This window comes from Oncorhynchus clarkii, chromosome 10 (genome assembly GCF_045791955.1).
Source record: "Oncorhynchus clarkii lewisi isolate Uvic-CL-2024 chromosome 10, UVic_Ocla_1.0, whole genome shotgun sequence".
Classification (NCBI taxonomy): domain Eukaryota; kingdom Metazoa; phylum Chordata; class Actinopteri; order Salmoniformes; family Salmonidae; genus Oncorhynchus; species Oncorhynchus clarkii.
In genome coordinates, this window is record NC_092156.1 from 42076341 (window position 1) to 42091382 (window position 15042).

A 15042-nucleotide genomic window follows, 5' to 3' on the forward strand; every position below is an offset into this window, starting at 1 on the left:
GCTATGCAACCTCTTGCTAGCTTGTTAGCATAACAAATGACTAGCCTGACACTTCGGCGTGTTCGTAAATTCAGAGAGTTGCCAGATTGTCCGTTCGTAAATTCAGAGCGTTTCCCTCTGGTAGCGTTCAGAATGCATACTGGACGCTCTGGCTGAGGAGTGGGGATTGTTCCGAGCATTCTGACCACAACTGCCCTAGCAGAGATGGTTTTCCAGAGCGTTGGTGACTATCTGTGCTGCTGGCAACAATTTAATGACGCTTTTTTTTTGCCGACGTTTACTGACACGGGCCATATTCAACGGGTGTTGAGCGTTCGTAAATTCATCAGTTATGAAATCGGAGTAGATGGCCAGAGCGAATTTATGTTCATTGAGTCTCAGAACGCACGACTATACCACTTAGCTAAGATTGACGCAAATAATCAAGTCAATAAACGTTGGGTAGTTAAGTTAGCATATAGTTAATATAATGGCAAGTTCGATGAATTGCGTCATCGGCCCTAAAAGTATGGAAATAGTGTCCACTGTGTGTAGTCTTCGTATTTTGGCGAATGGAGTACGACATCCGGTAACTTGTGGCATACTAACTCTATCCATACTATGACCAATAAACATACTACATACTCAATTTACGTCACAAATAGTATGGTTAGTGCGGTTAGTATGACTATTCGAACACAGCTACACTGTACATGCATACAAAACATAATGTAGAAATCTATTGAATTTTATCTGGGCAATAATTATTGTGTGCGGGCATGTTTCCGTGTTTTTATGTATGTGTGTGGAGGGTAGTCAGATGAAGGGTCACTGGCTGGTATGTGGGCTGCTAGCATTAAGATTAAAGACCAGTGGTCACTGTGGGCGACACATTAATTGTCCTGCGGAGAGCCATTTTTTTTGTCTCACCTTCCCTTCTGCCCGCTGTTTTATGTCCCTAGTCTCTTTCCCTGACTCGTTAACAACCGTTACTCCTGCTTCGTTAGAGGCCCCTTCATTTACTTTTATTTGATTATTCATGAACTTGTTTATCTGATTGGTTCTCATGCTGTGACTTGTAGGAATGCATCCTGGGAGAAATAATGACAAATAAAATCTCAAAGGAACTCAATGGTCTTCTGTCTCCTTGTCACTGGCTCCTCTAGGATTCCCCTAGCCAGAAACTTTAATCATTTTACATTTTTAGAAATTATTTTGAAGTCATGGTTGAACTTTGGGTTAATTAATATCGTAACTTTAAGTTGGGAACTTTGTTTAGTTGTAATCTAAATTCCCCTGGCTGGAGTGAGATGGGGTTTGAGGGTGGTGGTCGGGAACTCTGTAGTGTTTGACTGAGCACTTCTCAGAGTGGAGCTGCTTGGAGAGAAAGAGAGCTCACACGGAACAGAGGGAATTCTGGGATGAAGCTCCCAGCCTTCATGAAGGATGACAGCCCAGGGGTTCAGTGTGATTATGAGGTCACCCTGAAATTAACACTGGAACAAGAAATAACATGCTAAAACCTTCCGACCCCCGATCTATATATATGCCAAGACAACTAGCCCTAACACCGCTTATCATTCTGTCCATGTTAGGGTCGGAGGAAAGGATAACTTGGCTGTGGACGTGCTAATGCTAGCTAAGTCCACTTTAAGACAGGCCGTGACTGTGGGGGATGTGATTGCTGTCCCTAAAGACAGAGTGAAGAGGATGGCAACCTCATTGAAGACACATTTAGTCATTCTTGTCCCGAGAGAGAGGGAGGCAGGGTGAAAGAGTGCCTCCGTGCTTACATGTGTTTTGTGCTTGATCTCTGTCAAATACATACATTGCTTCTATCTTTGCAAACTATTGTATATTAATGTTGCTAAAGCAGGTTATAACAATCCATAGCTAGTTAACTAAATTAAGTACAATAAAACATAATAAAAAACCTTGACCAAGACACAGACCTGCAAAGCTGTGAAGATAATGAAGTTAGTAAAGCTATACCTGAACCATTACAATGTCTCTCTCATGCTATAGCACCCACTCTCCTTGCACTTTCCCTAAATTCTAAATGGGTTTTTTAAGGTGTGACAGTAGTGTTTTACAGTCTTTTTTTACAAAGTCTGAAATATAATAGGACTCTCTAAGCCTCCATCTTCCTCTAGTTTCTAGTGAGAGAATGTGATTTACAAAGCTATTGAGATCCCCCAGCTGCCCCCCTCCTCCCTCCAATGGAAACGCTCGTAGCGTAATTACTTTACAAGATGGATGGAGCCCATCCAGGGCGCCCTGGACCCCCAGCTAAATCAAAGCCCTCTTTCCGTCGGGTCGAGAACCGCTCGCAAGAACGCCACACGCGTCAGAAATGAGTGCACCTCCCATTCCCCCAGCATCTCTCACACATCCTCCTCTCGCCTCTTCTCATCTGTACATTGCCACTCCATGCCATAGATCAGGCCCCTGCAGCACCTATGAGCGAGAGAGGGATGGCGGTAGAGAGAGAGAGAAGGGGGAGACTGAGATGCAGGTGTGTGCCACAGTAGAGGACACTGCACTACTCTGCCCTCTCATTCAGAGACATATGAAAAGGTTTCCAGCTTTTAGAAATGAAATGCCACACTCTGAGCCTGTGTGTGTCATACACTCACATCAATGGGCCCGGCCGGCACCCGGTCCAGTCACACACATTGTTTGTCTCTGGCATGCACGGCGGCATACCACCAAACTCACACATTCACATGCACACCCACACACACCCTGACAGACACATGAGAGTACACAAACAGGATTTAGTCCTTGCTCTGCTCTCCCTCCATTCCTCTGTCTCTTTCTTCCTGTTTCTCTCTCTCTCTCTTCCTCCCTCTCTCTCTCTTCCACCCGTTCTCTCTCTCTCTGTCTTTATTCCTCTCTCTCTCTTCCACTCTCTCTCTCTCTCTCTCTTGCCTGAGACTGGCTGTAAACTCCCAGCTCCCCTGCCTAGCTCCCAGGTCTTGCCCCTAGGCATGGACCAATTTGCTGGAACTTGTGTGTGTGCCTGTGTGTGTGTGTGTGTGTGTGTTGTGGGGAGGGGGAGTGTTTGGCAAGTGAAGGTATGTGAGGGCTGTATCCGTTTTAATCCATGATGAAGTGTAGCTGTTGCATTTGATATGGCTCAGAGTGATTACCACTCCTTAGACCACCCCTCATCACTTTGTTCTACAGGTACATCACTTTCCCCCATACACAGGCCACCTCCCATGTTACACCAGCCTGCACACAACCTGCAATATTCAGTCATATTCATCATCTCTCAGCTGGTGTAACATGACCACGTCATGTTTTAAGTGATTCCATATACACTTTGAAAGATACGAGTACAGCTCAAATCTATTACAAATGTTGATTATCCTTCTATCAATTGGAACATTAAACATCACCAGTAAGCAGTCATAGAAGAGCCGGTATGACATTTGAACGCAGTTGACATGACTTGGCGCAGACACAATGGGTCAGTTAGATTGTGCTTTGCTGCGCTCTGTGTTATGGGGCCACTTGGGTTCATTATTCAACCTTTCAGACCATTCCTCTCAGCCAGGATCGCTCTCCTTAAATTAGCCGTGGCTAGAGGGGAAGCAGCTGTCAAACTGCTCACACTCCCCCAATACACACACACACACCTAGTTTGCTGCCTCGATAAATAGTAATTAGTGTGTGGCCAGATTGTTCACACCAGTGTACCTCAGTAACGCGCACACTGGCACTCACGAATGCCAGCCTAGACATAAACTGTGTTCGAATACCCATACTAACATACTGTATACTAATGTACTATTAGTTCATTTTTGTATACTGTAAACAAATGGTATCCTTTCAGTTGAGCGTACTACCGGAATTTGAGGATGTTGCTATGCAACCTCTTGCTAGCTTGTTAGCATAACAAATGACTAGCCTGACACTTCGGCGTGTTCGTAAATTCAGAGAGTTGCCAGATTGTCCGTTCGTAAATTCAGAGCGTTTCCCTCTGGTAGCGTTCAGAATGCATACTGGACGCTCTGGCTGAGGAGTGGGGATTGTTCCGAGCATTCTGACCACAACTGCCCTAGCAGAGATGGTTTTCCAGAGCGTTGGTGACTATCTGTGCTGCTGGCAACAATTTAATGACGCTTTTTTTTTGCCGACGTTTACTGACACGGGCCATATTCAACGGGTGTTGAGCGTTCGTAAATTCATCAGTTATGAAATCGGAGTAGATGGCCAGAGCGAATTTATGTTCATTGAGTCTCAGAACGCACGACTATACCACTTAGCTAAGATTGACGCAAATAATCAAGTCAATAAACGTTGGGTAGTTAAGTTAGCATATAGTTAATATAATGGCAAGTTCGATGAATTGCGTCATCGGCCCTAAAAGTATGGAAATAGTGTCCACTGTGTGTAGTCTTCGTATTTTGGCGAATGGAGTACGACATCCGGTAACTTGTGGCATACTAACTCTATCCATACTATGACCAATAAACATACTACATACTCAATTTACGTCACAAATAGTATGGTTAGTGCGGTTAGTATGACTATTCGAACACAGCTACACTGTACATGCATACAAAACATAATGTAGAAATCTATTGAATTTTATCTGGGCAATAATTATTGTGTGCGGGCATGTTTCCGTGTTTTTATGTATGTGTGTGGAGGGTAGTCAGATGAAGGGTCACTGGCTGGTATGTGGGCTGCTAGCATTAAGATTAAAGACCAGTGGTCACTGTGGGCGACACATTAATTGTCCTGCGGAGAGCCATTTTTTTTGTCTCACCTTCCCTTCTGCCCGCTGTTTTATGTCCCTAGTCTCTTTCCCTGACTCGTTAACAACCGTTACTCCTGCTTCGTTAGAGGCCCCTTCATTTACTTTTATTTGATTATTCATGAACTTGTTTATCTGATTGGTTCTCATGCTGTGACTTGTAGGAATGCATCCTGGGAGAAATAATGACAAATAAAATCTCAAAGGAACTCAATGGTCTTCTGTCTCCTTGTCACTGGCTCCTCTAGGATTCCCCTAGCCAGAAACTTTAATCATTTTACATTTTTAGAAATTATTTTGAAGTCATGGTTGAACTTTGGGTTAATTAATATCGTAACTTTAAGTTGGGAACTTTGTTTAGTTGTAATCTAAATTCCCCTGGCTGGAGTGAGATGGGGTTTGAGGGTGGTGGTCGGGAACTCTGTAGTGTTTGACTGAGCACTTCTCAGAGTGGAGCTGCTTGGAGAGAAAGAGAGCTCACACGGAACAGAGGGAATTCTGGGATGAAGCTCCCAGCCTTCATGAAGGATGACAGCCCAGGGGTTCAGTGTGATTATGAGGTCACCCTGAAATTAACACTGGAACAAGAAATAACATGCTAAAATGATTATTTTCTCAGACAGATTAACCTTCAGTGGGATATTGCTGTCCAGAACAGATTTGCTAAGAATAGATTGAACTAAGAATCAGAAGAGATTCAGTCAGAGTGGGAGAGGAGAGGGGATATTACCCTCCACTGTATATTAACCAGGGATAGATTAACTAAGAATAACATTAGAGTTGAATTATCCAGCTTTCAGTTTTACTGTACTTGCAGTAAATCCGCCGTGTGTGTGTGTGTGTGTGTGTGTGTGTGTGTGTGTGTGTGTGTGTGTGTGTGTGCGTGCGTGCGTGCGTGCACATGTGTGTTTTCTGCTCATAGAAACGGACACCTGAGTTGCTGTGGATTGAAACATAAGTTTGTTATCCCAGAGACATTGGCATTCTGTTGTTTGGCCTTATAAACTGCTTGACATCCACAAAAGTACACTAACACAGGAGTACAGAACAGCTTGATAGTTGAAACAGTGCATGTGTTTTTTTAGCACCGGCGGCAGAGACAAAGAAGCTTATGACACGCTGTTTGTTCAAACGCCACCATTCTGCAGGGTTTTCACGGTTCACTTTGACCATTCGTCCACTTAAACACACCTCTAAAACTGTCCTGGAGGCAGAAGGTATTACTACATCAAACGGCTTCACCTGACAAAGCCACAATGACTGTTACAGATGTAGGATCTTAATTTGAGCCAGTTTGCTACAGCAGGAAAATAATCCTGCAGCAACAGGAAATGTTTTTTAAAATGTTTATTTAACCTTTATTTAACCAGGTAGACTAGTTGAGAACAAGTTCTCATTTACAACTGCAACCTGGCCAAGATAAAAAAGCAAAGCAGTTCGACACAACACAGAGTTACACATGGAATAAACAAACATACAGTCAATTATTACATACATGTGGATTATATTTCATGGATATTTTTTGTAGGGGTTGATACGTTTCACATTAGGGCAAATCATGTCTGAAATTTTAAAGGTGAAGTAAGTTACAACCTTTAGAAGCCTTTTTAAACCTTGAATACACTACAAGTTTACATTTCCTGCTGTGGATGAAAATTCTCATCAACATAAGAGTGATCAAATTAAGATCCTACGTTTGTAGGCCTTTTACACAACCCTACACACTTCTACTGATGGGGCTGCTGGTGCTTGTACTATCTGACCCTATTTCAACGCATATTGTAGGCCTATGTGGTGGGCCTGAACAACATGTCAATGGTTATATCATTTTTGGGCTGGTTTCATTGCTTCCCCTTGCCATTCCTTAGACATATAGCTAGTGTTGTCTTTCTCATTGTGTGAGCTGATAATGGAATAATTAGAGCTTTGTGCACTAGCCCCTCCCCCTGCAGTCAATACTCCGCATCTTGTGTGAGAGTGTGTCTGTGTCTGTAGCTCGTGCACACTCAGGGAGCTGGGCAGGCAGTGGTGAGGAAGTCTGTCAGACTGCAGGCCCTGTAGAATGTGACCCTAACCCACGCTAAGCTAATCAATAAGGGCTCACATGTGGGATTCCTCCCCGTGAGCTAAACGCTAATGCTAGCACTCTGTTGGGCCAGAACACACAACACCTCCCTGACTGAGAGACATCTGCATACGCACACACATTTACTGTACACACACACACGTATACTGCATCGCGAAGAGATAAATATTATCTGTGAGTGATTTATGAGCTGACCTTATCATGCTGATATATAAATAAATCTGTCTCTCAGAGACTCGGCAGAAGTTAAGGCACGTGCTCTTTTGCAATTTCGACTTGCACTTCTCTGGCACTCTGCTATTTTCCAACCCTGGCGCCTTATTATAAGAGCTTGCTTGCGCTGAGGTGGGAGTGGTGGAAATAACTGAGGTGTGTCCTTACAAACGTGCCCCAATGTTCAAGCAGCGCTAATAGCTAAATGTCTCCAAATGAATTCAGAGTTCATTTTGATATTTCTGGTGGGGGATAGGGTGCACACAATGCCTTTTGCTCATGGAATGTGAGATGTGATTTATGATATCATGCTTCTGACCATATCCTATTTAACAAACAGATTGTTTTTCATTTAATTTGAAGGGGGGGGAAAAAACGTATTAGAATGATTCACCGTCCATGAGTTTGTTGAGAACGTACATGGCTCGAATGCGATGCAATTTTGTCTGCTATTTCTGTAGAAGTCCAAATATGGTCTGTGAGATGATTCCATGATGTTTATAAAGCATTACATTTGGGAACAGTGTCACGGTGAGTGGACATTCCCCATTCTCTTCATACTGGATCTATGTCCAGCTCCTGTGAAAAGTTTGGGTGGTGTAAAACCCTCCATAGTCTTCAGTTTCCTTGTCTATAGGCCTATAATACACCTACGGGGAGCAATTATGCTGCCTGTAACTGTTTAGACAGCCTATTTAAAACATATTGTTGTTTTTGTTTTTCATTGTATACTGTCTTTTTAGGCCTTATCAATAGCTTAGTGAATTTAACTATGCTTGGCATGCCTATGTCCAGACTGCAATTTACTGTGTGTGTGTGTGTGTGTGTGCGCGCCTGCCTGTCTGTCTGTCTGTCTGTCTGTCTGTCTGTCTGTACCTAGGCTTGTTTTGTCTTATTTATTTTTTTGAGAAAATAGTGGTGGATCCATTTTCATAAAATCAATAATATTATGCATATGGCTGGGGGGTTGCTGCTAGTAATGCCCTCCAGGTGTGTTGCCCGTATTAATGATAGCGCACAAATTCCAGTGGTAGGCCAACACTGTACTGTCATCTGCTAGCATAACTACCTTCGCTCCTCATCTCCTGCTCTCTAATTTGTGGGAGTGAAAACCGGGTGGACATGTGGTGATTATGAAGGTTTGGTCGATGCAGCCATAGCTATGTCTCCCTATTGTTGTTTAGTGTGTCATATTCCTTTCATTTCCTTCTCTTTGTCTTGTCTTGTTTTTCGGGGGGTGTGGGGTCAAAAAAACAAATGCATATTTATGAAATCTAATTTCAGCCCACTTGCCAAGTGCGATATGCAGCAGGCCCTAATTATATCTGATAAATATGCATGACTAACGACATTTGAGGATCTCCAATAATCAGAGCAAAGAGATCTCATTAAAACACGAGGGTGACTCATATCTGGATGCAGTCATGAGGTATATACACCCTGAGAAACCATTACAGTCTAACATGACACCAACGCCAATACCACAACATCATAATGTTGAGAAACAGATCAACAATTGGATCAACACAGATCAATACACAAATCCTTAGTCATCAAGTATAGGTATTCCAATTGTCCACAATCACATCTCAAAAACCAATAGGCTGAAACTTTAAAGGTATAAATGTATCATGCTTTATCTTAATCTCTGTCCTATTACCCTCATATACAATGTGACACAGGAAGTTGTGCTCTGGCTTTTACACCTGCCAAACTGGGATCATAATCATCATTGTTGTACTTCATTGTTTTAATGGGCCATATTTAAAACAGGACGGGTAGTTGTTGGCTGGCAAACCGATGGCATATCGGTCAGAAGAGGTCTCTCATCTCGGTGTAAATTTCTGTGAGAGAGGTTGGCACCTGACTCCTTCCTCTGCCTCTCCACTTGGCGGTCTGAGATACCAACCTAGGAACGTCTTTTCAAATCACACATTCTCACTCCGTTACGACCCACACAATATTGAACCTTTTTAAAGGACAGGTACAGTGTCATGTATCTCACTTTTTCCATTTATCTCCAGTAATGAAATGCACAATTTCACACCATTGCTCTTATTGTTAAATATATCTATTTTCTTTTTTTTATTACATAGATTCAAATAATGTGTGAATCTTAAAATTACAGACATTAGAGTAAGAGTGACACTTTTTTCCAGCTTTAATATTGCAGAAAGATTGTGGCTTCTATCAATGTAATTGTCTGCATCATTTCCAATCCCCCATATATATTTTGGGGAAATATACAGTACCAGTCAAGCCTGGACACACCTGCTGATTCAAGAGTTTTTTTGTTTGATTTGTTACTATCTTCTACATTGTAGAATAATAGTGAAGACATCAAAACTATGAAATAACACACATGGAATCATGTACTAACCAAAAAAGTGTTAAACAAATCAAAATATATTTTATATTTGAGATTCTTCAAAGTAGCCACCCTTTGCTTTGATGAAAGCTTTGCACACTCTTGGTATTCTCTCAACCAGCTTCATGAGGTAGTCAGCTGGAATGTATTTCAATTGACCGGTGTGCCGTGTTAAAAGTTTATTTGTGGAATTTCTTTCCTTTATTAATGTGTTTGAGCCAATCCGTTGTGTTGTGACAAGGTAGGGATGGCATACAGAAGATAAGACCAAGTCCATATTATGGCAAGAACAGCTCAAACAAGCAAAGAGAAACAACATACCATCAATACTTTAAGACATGAAGGTTAGTCAACCAGGAACATTTCAAGAACTTTTAAAGTTTCTTCAAGTGCAGTCGCAAAAACTATCAAGCGCTATGATGAAACTGTCTCTCATGAAGGCCGCCAGCAGGAAAGGAAGACCCAGAGTTACCTTTGTAGCAGAGGATAAGTTCGAGTTAACTGCACCTCAGAAATTACAGCCCAAATAAATGCTTCACAGAGTTTAGGTAACAGACACATCTCAACATCAACTGTTCAGAGGAGACTTCATGAATCAGGCCTTCATAGTCTAATTGCTGCAAAGAAACCACTACTAAAGAACACCAATAATAAGAAGAGACTTTCTTGGGCCAAGAAGCACGAGCAATGGAAATCTGTCCTTTTGGGCTGATGAGTCCAAATTTGAGACTTTTGGTTGCAAATGCTGTGTCTTTGTGAGATGCAGAGTAGGTGAACAGATGATCAATGCATGTGTGGTTCCCACCATGAAGCATGGAGGAGGAGGTGTGATGGTGCTTTGCTGGTGACACTGTCTGTGATTTATTTAGAATTCAAAGCACACTTAACCAGCAAGGCTACCACAGCATTCTGCATCGATACGCCATCCCATCTGGTTTGCACTTAGTCCCACTATCATTTGTTTTTCAACAGGACAATGACCCAAAACACACCTCCAGGCTGTGTTAGGGCTATTTGACCAAGAAGGATATTGATGGAGTGCTGAGTGCTGCCTCCACAATCCCCCTACTTCAACCCAATTGAGATGGTTTGGGATGAGTTGGACCGCAGAGTGAAGGAAAAGCAGCCAACAAGTGCTCAGCATATGTGGGAACTCCTTCAAGACAGTTGAAAAAGCATTCCTCATGAAGCTGGTTGAGAAAATGCCAAGAGTGTGCAAAGCCATCAGAGGAAAATGGTGGCTATTTTGAAGAATTTCACATATAAAATATATTTTGTTTAACACGTTTTGGTGGTTATGATTCCATATGTGTTATGTAGTAGTTTTGATGTCTTTACTATTATTCTACAATGTAGAAAATTGTAAAATAAAAATAAAAAACTTGGAATAAGTAGGTGTGTCCAAACTTTTGACTGGTACTGTATATATTTTAAATATATATATTTTATTTTATTATTTTCCCCTAACCAAACCATCCCTCCCCTAATTGGAGTAAAAACTAATAATTGACAACAATACTTAGGCTTCTACTTCCAGCTTATACATACTGTATACATTTTACAGACACAATATATTTTACATTAGTTGTCTTTATTTGTTTGTTTGTTTTAGGTCCCAGCCTTCAGCTATCCTCAACCCCTCCCATCTATCTCTGAAGGCCATCCAGTTTTGATTTCTAATTACCATATATTCTTCAACAGTGCTGTTTCACAAAAGTTCTGAACCTTTCTGTTCTCATAGTTTCTACAGATACACATTTTTGCTAAGATTATTATCACCCAGCAGTGCTATTTGCAGAGTTAGCGCAAGGTAAATATTGCAATTCTTTAGCCTTGAACCTGTGACCAAATACAAGCTACATATTGACAGTACCAAAACAAATGATCTAATGATTCTGTCTCTTTACAGCACAATCTGCAGAGCTGGGATGGTTGTAGCATTCGGAAACTATTCAGACCCCTTGACTTTTTTCACATTTTGTTACGTTACAGCCTTATTCTAAAATGGATTAAATATGTAAATGACTCATGAAACTACGCACAATACCTCATAATGACATTGCGAAAATCTGTTTTTTTAGAAATGTTGCAAATGTATAAAAAAAAAATTAAAAAACGCATTCCTTGTTTACATAAGTATTCAGACCCTTTGCTATGAGACTTGCAATTGAACTCAGGTGTATCCTGTTTCCATTGATCCTCCTTGATGTTTTTACAACTTGATTAGAGTCCACCTGTGGTAAATTCAATTGATTGGACATGCTTTGGAAAGGCACACACCTGTATATACACTGCTCAAAAAAATAAAGGGAACACTAAAATAACACATCCTAGATCTGAATGAATGAAATATTCTTATTAAATACTTTTTTTCTTTACATAGTTGAATGTGCTGACAACATAATCACATTTATCAACCCATGGAGGTCTGAATTTGGAGTCAAAATTAAAGTGGAAAACCACACTACAGGCTGATCCAACTTTGATGTAATGTCCTTAAAACAAGTCAAAATGAGGCTCAGTAGTGTGTGTGGCCTCCACGTGCCTGTATGACCTCCCTACAACGCCTGGGCATGTTCCTGATGAGGTGGCGGATGGTCTCCTGAGGGATCTCCTCCCAGACCTGGACTAAAGCATGCGCCAACTCCTGGACAGTCTGTGGTGCAACGTGGCGTTGGTGGATGGAGCGAGACATGATGTCCCAGATGTGCTCAATTGGATTCAGGTCTGGGGAACGGGCAGGCCAGTCCATAGCATCAATGCCTTCCTCTTGCAGGAACTGCTGACACACTCCAGCCACATGAGGTCTAGCATTGTCTTGCATTAGGTGGAACCCAGGGCCAACCGCACCAGCATATGGTCTCACAAGGGGTCTGAGGATCTCATCTCGGTACCTAATGGCAATCAGGCTACCTCTGGCGAGCACATGGAGGGCTGTGCGGCCCCCCCCAAAGAAATGCCACCCCACACCATGACTGACCCACCGCCAAACCGGTCATGCTGGAGGATGTGGCAGGCAGCAGAACGTTCTCCACGGCGTCTCCAGACTCTGTCACGTCTGTCACATGTGCTCAGTCTGAACCTGCTTTCATCTGTGAAGAGCACAGGGCGCCAGTGGCGAATTTGCCAATCTTGGTATTCTCTGGCAAATGTCAAACGTCCTGCACAGTGTTGGGCTGTAAGCACAACCCCCACCTGTGGACGTCGGACCCTCATACCACCCTCATGGAGTCTTTTCTGACCGTTTGAGCAGACACATGCACATTTGTGGCCTGCTGGAGGTCATTTTGCAGGGCTCTGTCAGTGCTCCTCCTGCTCCTCCTTGCACAAAGGCGGAGGTAGCGGTCCTGCTGCTGGGTTATTGACCTCCTACGGCCTCCTCCACGTCTCCTGATGTACTGGCCTGTCTCCTGGTTGCGCCTCCATGCTCTGGACACTACGCTGACAGACACAGCAAACCTTCTTGCCACAGCTCGCATTGATGTGCCATCCTGGATGAGCTGCACTACCTGAGCCAGGGTTGTAGACTCCGTCTCATGCTACCACTAGAGTGAAAGCACCGCCAGCATTCAAAAGTGACCAAAACATCAGCCAGGAAGCATAGGAACTGAGAAGTGGTCTGTGATCACCACCTGCAGAACCACTCCTTTATTGGGGGTGTCTTGCTAATTGCCTATAATTTCCACCTGTTGTCTATTCCATTTGCACAACAGCATGTGAAATGTATTGTCAATCAGTGTTGCTTCCTAAGTGGACAGTTTGATTTCACAGAAGTGTGATTGACTTGGAGTTACATTGTGTTGTTTAAGTGTTCCCTTTATTTTTTTGAGCAGTGCATGTCAGAGCAAAAACCAAGCCATGAGGTCGAAGGAATTGTCCGTAGAGCTCCGAGACAGGATTGTATCAAGACACAGATCTAGAGAACGGTAACAAAACATTTCTGCAACATTAAAGGTCCCCAAGAACAAAGTGGCCTCCATCATTCTTAAATGGAAGAAGTTTGGAACCACCAAGACTCTTCCTAGAGCTGTCCGCCCGTCCTAACTGAGCAATCGGGGGAGAAGGGCCTTGGTCAGGGAGGTAACCAAGAACCTGATGGTCGCTCTGACAAAGCTCTTGAGTGCCTCTGTGGAGATGGGAGAACCTTTCAGAAGGACAACCATCTCTGCAGTACTCCACCAATCAGGCCTTTATGGTAAAGTGGCCAGACGTATGCCACTTTTAGTAAAAGTGACAGCCCACCTAAAGGACTGGTCTGATGAAAACCAAGACCTATTTGGCCTGAATTCCAAGCGTCATGTCTGGAGGAAACTTGGCATCATCCTTACGGTGAAGCATGGCGGTGGCAGCATCATGCATTGGGAATGTTTTAATAGTGACTCAGTTGAATGTGTAGGCTACAGCATAGTCAATAACATCCATTCAGTATAGCTGTGTCACTTCCATGACATTTACAGACAGCCTAGCCTGCCGGTCTTAAAATGGAGTCAGGGATATATATATATGTTAATTTACCTTTATTTAACTATGCAAGTCAGTTAAGAACAAATTCTTATTTTCAATGACGGCCTAGGAAGTTAACTGCCTGTTCAGGGGCAGAACAACAGATTTGTAACTTGTCAGCTTGGGGATATGAACTTGCAACCTTTTGGTTACTAGTCCAACGCTCTAACCACTAGGCTACCCTGCCGCCCCAAATTGTTGTCTTTACAGGCAGCTAGCTAGCTCCTTTCTCCTTTCCCTCAGCCTGATAGGGCTCACATCCTTGTCTTGTCATAGTGTGTTGTAGCATCATATGCCATCACTGTAGCGTGTTAGTCTGTCATCAGGTGGAGTGGCTGCAGCAGGGGAGGTGAGGGGCGGTGTGGGGGTGGGGTGGGAGGTATTCAGCAGACAGTGAGCGCTAGCCTCATAAAGCCTTTATCACGCCTAAACGGCTCCATCTCCCAAAGCCAGGGCCAGATTAGCGCCGCCCATTCGAGTGGAACCATGAGAAGGCAGGAACCAACTAAACAAAGCTGTGAGGGGGAAGCCAACATAGACGCACCGGAGGGAGGGGGAGAGAGGTGTCACGCTTTTTTTAGGCTTCCTGATTGATGTGTCAATGGGCTTTTATTGCTGTTGTGTTCTCTGAGGAGTCAAGTCGATTACATGGAGAGCATTTTACACTTCAAAGTACCGTAGCATGGATGGATATACAGTATCCAAGATGTGAACATGTGAATGGGAACATGTCTTAGTTCTGTCAGCTCAAGTGCACAATGTACACGATGTAATGCAAATCTTACGTGCATATGTAACTGATGTAGGACTGCCGTTTTTACATAATACTAAAAACGGCTATAGTTAATGACTCGTGTGTGTGTGTGTGTGTGTGTGTGTGTGTCTCTCGAAACACAGACCCACTAATGAAACATGACCTCTGACCCTTGTGTGTACCCAGGTGTGGCGTGTTGGCCGTGGGAGCTGTCAGTCTGCAGCTGGCCTATCTGGAGCTCTCAGGAGAATGGACCAGAGCAGACAGTCTAGCTGAGGATGCCCCCCGTCCATCCCCATCTCTACACCTGCTCTCTCACTTCTCACACCATGCTAGGAAGACGCACTCTGCACCTCTGCTTCTGACCACCC

At 43.2% G+C, this 15042-nt stretch overlaps 1 protein-coding gene across 1 annotated transcript in view; it reads left to right on the forward strand.

Annotated features, from left to right (window-relative positions):
* Positions 1-15042, forward strand: part of LOC139418489 (neuroligin-2-like) — a 77869-nt gene that overhangs the window by 14472 nt on the left and 48355 nt on the right. The gene's annotated exons all lie outside the window — the stretch shown is intronic.